The 6,764-nt window shown below is 31.7% G+C and overlaps 1 pseudogene across 1 annotated transcript; it reads right to left on the reverse strand.

Annotated features, from left to right (window-relative positions):
- Positions 1–1,190: 1,190 nt before the first annotated feature.
- On the reverse strand, positions 1,191–3,624 carry LOC148602835 (uncharacterized; annotated as a pseudogene). Its single transcript, XR_015916779.1, has 3 exons — positions 3,618–3,624; positions 2,007–2,093; positions 1,191–1,427 (listed from the first exon to the last, which is right to left on the reverse strand). The product of XR_015916779.1 is annotated as an uncharacterized LOC148602835 (transcript).
- Between the last annotated feature and the right edge of the window lie 3,140 nt (positions 3,625–6,764).

Below are 6,764 nucleotides of genomic sequence, written 5' to 3' on the forward strand. Positions count from 1 at the left end.
CCAGTTTTTAGTGGAGTCCGAGTTGCTCATTTACTTTTGTTACTTTGTATGTATGATTTTATTTACTTTATGTTCTTTATTGTGTATGTCTGTTTTCCATGTCTCGTCTTTGTCCCTGGATTGCATTCTTTTGATTCTTGTCGATAATGCTTGAAACAAAACTGACCTGGTATAAGAAATTTCCGGGTCAGTTTGCCATTAACATGTTCCAATTACCCACATAGGGATTCGAATTTTGGGGAGGCCAATGAAATCACGTTTTATTATGACGTTGCAACAACCAGCAAATGTGTACTTGCAACCGTAATTGTAAACAATATTTTGTATACAAATACGAAAGAAGTACATAACATGTGTAACAATAACATAAATCTCTTTAACATCTATACTGAAATGGTGTAATGAATTGATAGGGTATACTTCTCTAAAGCCACTATTAAGATTTGCTGAAATCATGTAACATGCTGTACATGTAAAGCCTCTGTTCTCGCGCTGAGGAAAAATAATGTGGAAAAACCATGATGCCATTGCGATTCGTGTAGCTGTTTTTTATCTTGTCTTGTAAACTAATGACTGTGAAGTACTATTTTAAAATGAAACAAAGCACATGAACGGTAACCAGATAACTGACAATGTTTATCGGTCTTTGAACTCCAAGCAATCCAGAAAAGTGATCTTATTTGCAGGAGAACTGGCAAAATCGTAACTCACCATTGTAGAATTTATATAATCCTTAAAATTCATGATAATAATGAACAACAGGTGTAACCAAATTGATTTTGTGGTATGACAAACCTCCCCCAGTTACATCGTTTCATAAACTGACGCACGTGCTAAAATTTGATTGGACCGTATCACAATTCATGACGATCAATAGTCGTCTGATAAAATAGTCCTCATTTAAATAATGCTTTTAGATGATATCTTTAACATATTTCAAATAACAAGCTTCATTTTCTTTTATAGCAAATTACTGATAAAAGAAATGTAAAGCATTTTGTTTTAGATATTGACGTCATCACAGGTAATATCAGGGTGATCCCGCTCGCTATATGAACCGTGATAAAGTCACTATCAAAAACAAAATGTCGTTTATTTCTATATGACCCTTTTTGGGGTCATACACAGTAATTTTAGTTTTCTTCATATCAAGTATGATGTCTCTAAGATTGCTGAATTCCTCTCATGTGTCTCTCTATTCAAATGATTGTTTGCATATGCATGCAGCCTTAATAGTTTGTAGTGCATCATGCCAAAGCCCTCTATCTACTGTATTCATCACCAGAACATCCTGATTGTAGCTTCGGGCTGACCATCATTCCATGGGATGTAGGAAATAAGGTTGCCGTTATCAAATCTCCATTCATCTAAGTTTATAATTGACCTGAATCCCTGTATGTACAACTTCCCCATGAAACCTTTAGTATCTACAATTACAAATAGTTGGTTTGTTCAAAAAATATTTTTAGAGAAAAACTGCAAAAATGTCCAATAACTGAATAAAATATCAACTTCCACAAAGTACAGCTTAGCCTAGGTCAAAATGAAGATTGAAACCAAACATTGATCAAAGAAAGAAAGGTATAATACGACAAAATCTGGATTAAAATAATTCTTGTATTTCAGTAAAAAAATGATTACTTTAAAACATGCTTTTGTCATGATCAGATAAGTCACAACTAAATCTCAAGTCAAATTTTCTTCATCACAAATTCTAAATTCGGCCGTACAAAATTATAGAAAAAAACTATAGTGTCATGTAGATTGCTACTAAGACATGAATAAGCACCAAATCGGAAGTATACATATCATTAGGTTAGAAAGAGTAATCAAGGGAACCAAGATTTTAGCAGAAATCATAAGAATGTAGTCCAGGGACAAATATTAGACATAGAACACAGACACACACAACGAAGAACATGAAATAACCAAAATAATACATATAAAGTAACAAAAGTAAATGAACATTATGACTCCACAGATTGTATATCATGTTATTTACTTACGATATGTATAGTTGTAAACTACGGTTTGTCTCTGTGGACTATCTATTTTTACCAAAGATAATCCTTTTTCTCTACATGATTCAACGGCTGTTTAGTAATTCACATACTCTTGATACAGTTTTATTCACAACAATGTGCTAGTGTCAAAATGGAACCCATCAGCGATAGAACAATCATCTTGAACTGAAAATCGAACCAAAGAAAAATTATAATGTTACCCATCTACGACGAGACATTCATATTATACGGAAAATCCAACCGACCATAAAGGAATGACTGTTATATTGTTTCGGTCTCTGAAGAAATAACCTCAATCAAGTGGTGCACGCTAAATTACTTGCGTAGCAAATTTTTCCGAGTGTGCACATTGCCGTTGGCCATTGAGGTTGTTCAAAGAGACCAAAAAAAGTATAATATTCATTCCTCATAATCAAATTTTAGTATCAAATTTCGACGAGTAAATCATTTAAACAGTTTGATGACTGTTACATCACATTACAAAAAATGTCTATGAGATGATGGACATGTTTTTATCCAATTAGAAAGTGTGTTACTTCTGAAATGAAAGAGTTATAATATTTTGCAACATACAAGATCTTCATATCCAATTAATAAAAACTATCATGTTGACTCAAAATCAAGATGACAAAAGTTTTCAGTTTTAAGTTTCATCCATCGGCATTAATATAGTCATATTGAACAAAATATCAAAACGACCCAGAATAAAAACAAATATACATGAGCAAATGGACAGTCACATGCAAATAAAAATAAAATGGTTAGAAGTGATAGTTTTCGTCTTCGGTGTCACTTCGGTCAATCGGTCAACTGAAAGGAAATGCGAAAATAAACTAACAACGGGAAATGTTATACAGACATATGCAAATGAAAATTTAAAACAAACAAAAAACCTAAAACAAACAAAAAACAAAAAAAAAAACAAAAAAACAAAAACAAACAAAAAACAAACAAGAATTCAAGTTTTATTCATCTTCCGCATCAATGCCATATCAGTCTGGAAGTCAACATGACCAAGAGTAACAGTTATATACATCGTCAACATGACCGTTATATGCAACTGAAAATTAAGATGACCAAGATTAAGAGTTAAATAGTACGTATACATAACGGTCATACAAAACTGAAATAGTTATAATCAACTAACAAAACCTGCTCATTCTGTTAGACATCTACATATGATCCGCTGTAATGTATCTCTAAAATACTCTAAAATAGTATTTCCAATCTTCTTCTTGTGTACCTAATGGGTCAGTGACGTTATACAAAATGCATGAAGCGTCCGTCGACCTGTATCCTGCGGACACACAAAACGTCACATCCAGACATCTCCTTGTACAGTCAATGCTTGTCCTTACCTTTTTGTATAAGCTTGCTAATACAAAATGGTTCCGGAGATCATAGTTTTCCTGAAATCGTTTTAAACCTGAGGATGTTTGCATTTCCTTCAACATGAGCATAATCAAAACCAGAACACATATCCCCATTTTGTCTTTCAATCTTTCCACCCTTTTTGCACTGTTTTTGTCAATCCCTCGACTGATCCCTCAGCGGAATTTTATAACTTATTTCCTTTGTTTTATTTCAGGTTACCTTTCATCTAGCGAAATATAGTCATGCAATCTTTTACATCAGTGTATACTAATTTGTGTTCAAACTAACTTGATCATGCATTACGGATTTGAAGTATGAGTCATTGCAAGAATTATGCAAATTTTGTAATATGTTATACACCAATCAAACGGCTACACATTTTTATTTTTGTTATTAAGATGTCATGTCGGTCTATATAATAATTCATATATATATAACATAGAGCGAAGACGGTGATAGAGCAGTTTGTTGCCCAAAGACTTAGCCAAGGGTGACAATGAATTTCCAAGGGGTAATGAACTCTCTGTCACCCTGTATGATATATGGTATTTATCTTATAATATTGAATTTACGATTGTCATTCCTTTTTTTTATTAAAATCATAACAATCAGTTTTTCTTGTTTGTCTTTCGTCGCTATTTTTTCATTGATTTTGTTTTCTTTCAAATTTGCATTTATTACCACACCCCTTTTTTGACCTCCATTTAGTGTCTCAGTGATGATTATTTTCCTGCTCACAAACAGAAACTGTCAATAAGAGAGCTTTCGTGTAGATTGTTCCGACCGTTACTGTAGGTCTTTAAAAGGCAGTATTGCACAAAAAACAAAAACCAAAACAAACAAACAAACAAAAGCAAAATAAAACATTTTCTTAAATCACTTTCGTTCTCAATCAATTTTCATCTTACAATACAGTTAGAGATTCTTAGTACATTTAGCATTATACAATGTAATTACGAAAACATACGTCTTCTGAATTCCATTGTATCAGTTATTGATATGGATGTTGTGCATATAAAATTTAACTGACACCAACTATCCATCGAAACCAGTTACGCTCTTCACGAAAGTTTATCCTTTATACCATTCCTCCTTCTGTTTAAAAGTATAATCGATTACAAAAACTTTTTTTCCTGCCAAGGAACGAATGAGTGACAAAAAACTCTCATTTCTCCCTTTATATTTGAACCCGTTGTGTATACTTTATTTTGGGTTATGAACGATAAAAATACTTGTAATACTGGCAATTAGAAGTTACTCGTTGAAACAGGTGTACAGCATACCGAAATCTGTAAATTATATACCATTGGTAATTTTGTACTTTATCAGAAACACATATTGTGAATAGTCTCTGTCGGACTGATGTGGAATATCTTACAAACTTAATATGCATGTATCTTCTTTGAAAACATCGTGACGATCTCTTTGTAAACAGCACAGTTTGCATTGTGTTTTTTTTTAACTTCTTCAATATGACATTATCTTACGTCATATAAGATCATTATGTATGTTACTCCCAAAGGTATTGACCCATCGTCTTTTCTACTGTATTCAATAAATAACTGTATTTTATTATTTTTTTTGGTTACAGAATTCTCCAAACATGGTTATATGCAAGACGTGAACAGACTAAGTATCCTGTTTAACCTTATTCAAATAAGCATTCAAGGCTTTTTTTATATGCAACGCTGGAGATCCTGATACATTCTATGTATTCTGTGTAAACGACAAACGTGATAATAGTATAAACGATGTATTGACTGACTGTAAAAAACTATTGAATCAGTAAAATTTGTTCAATATTGATTTCAAAAGAAATATTACGGCTATAAAATTCTGTCGGGTATAGGTAATAGCTCTGTGTCAATTTGTATCGTGTTTTTTTTTTTTTTTTTTTTTTTGCATTACTGCTGAAAATTGTTTTTTTGTCAAGATGTTATCTCCACTTAGAAAGTAAATATTCACATAAAAGACGTTAGCAGTAACCATCTAATCGCTTACTTTAACAATATATAATCTGGAATTCCTTTTTCGAATGTGGATTTTCTCAGGGGCAGAAACCGTATGGTAACAATATTAACTGTTTGTAAAAAAGGGTTTTCAAACTGCATTATACATTCTATTAGTCTTTAACTACCCTGACAACTCGCATAGTTCTTGCGGGATATAGCGCACAGTTGGACTTTTAATTATTTTTTTTACAGGCAGTGTTTCTTTTAATTTATATCATTTCAAACTGCCTTGGTTGGATTTGCTTCCCCTTTTCCATCCCCCTTTTTTGAGTATATTTAATCCTTCTTAAAATTAAAATAAAATCGTTCAATTCTAAAGACAATTGTGTAATTAAAAAGGAAGCAAATGAACAAATTTATGTATAAGTAATTAGATTGCAACGTTCTATAAACCGGTAAACAAATTTTGACAGTTTTAGGTTCACTATTTTCACAGTAACAACTATAACGCGAAAAGCAAACTGTCGTGAATTATCTCGTCGAAGAACATTGAATAACCCGATTAATGAACGATGCAAACTAAAAGAATCTCGAAAGTTGATGATAACAGATGTCCTGAAAAAGACAATTATTTCCAAGTTGACAGAATAATAGTCAATTTTGTTCAATTTGTAAACCCTAGCAATCATTTTTTGTTGAAAATGTTATTAAATATTCGAGAATTGCATAACACCAATCGAATTGATAAAGTATTTTATAAACTGCTATTATAGCTACATACATTTTTTTTTCTCTTTTTTTTTTTTTTTGAAAAACAAAAATTACTTCGAAGGGATTCATTTTGAAAAAAAAATCTCGTATGACAATTCAATCTCTTTAAATGCATGGATAATTTAATAAAGATTAATTTACTGCTACAAACCAACGTTTTTTTTTGTAGTAATATTAATTAATTTAAATGAATGTTACCCTTGAGTAAGGAAGACCACCTCAAATGATGATACATGTACGTATACATAAGTATAAAGTATACACTTTGTCGCAACTGTGAAAGCAGTGTTTGTCCATTTGTAATGCATTATTACAAAATTTATAAACATTGTAGCGTCTTTCGAATTCAGATAAGAGTTTTATGGCACCACAGATATAATATACGTATAAAAATACTGACGTTCAGTAGGTTACAATAGACCAATTATTTGTTTACATTCTACCGGCAACTTTTTTACCCTAATATAGTAGTGAGTATTGAATACAAGGTGGTACCTGATTGGTTCGATATGGCTTGAAATTCATTTTCAGCTCCACGCTTACCCATTTATGATTGATTTTATTTTATTAAAAATTAATTAAATGTTATAGGGTTGAAATGATTTCTCATAAATGAAATGTGGGTGCTTCATTTTTTTTTCAT

Source organism: Perna viridis, chromosome 11, assembly GCF_037379345.1.
Source record: "Perna viridis isolate PV_CMFRI_1.1 ecotype Kerala chromosome 11, ASM3737934v1, whole genome shotgun sequence".
NCBI lineage: Eukaryota > Metazoa > Mollusca > Bivalvia > Mytilida > Mytilidae > Perna > Perna viridis.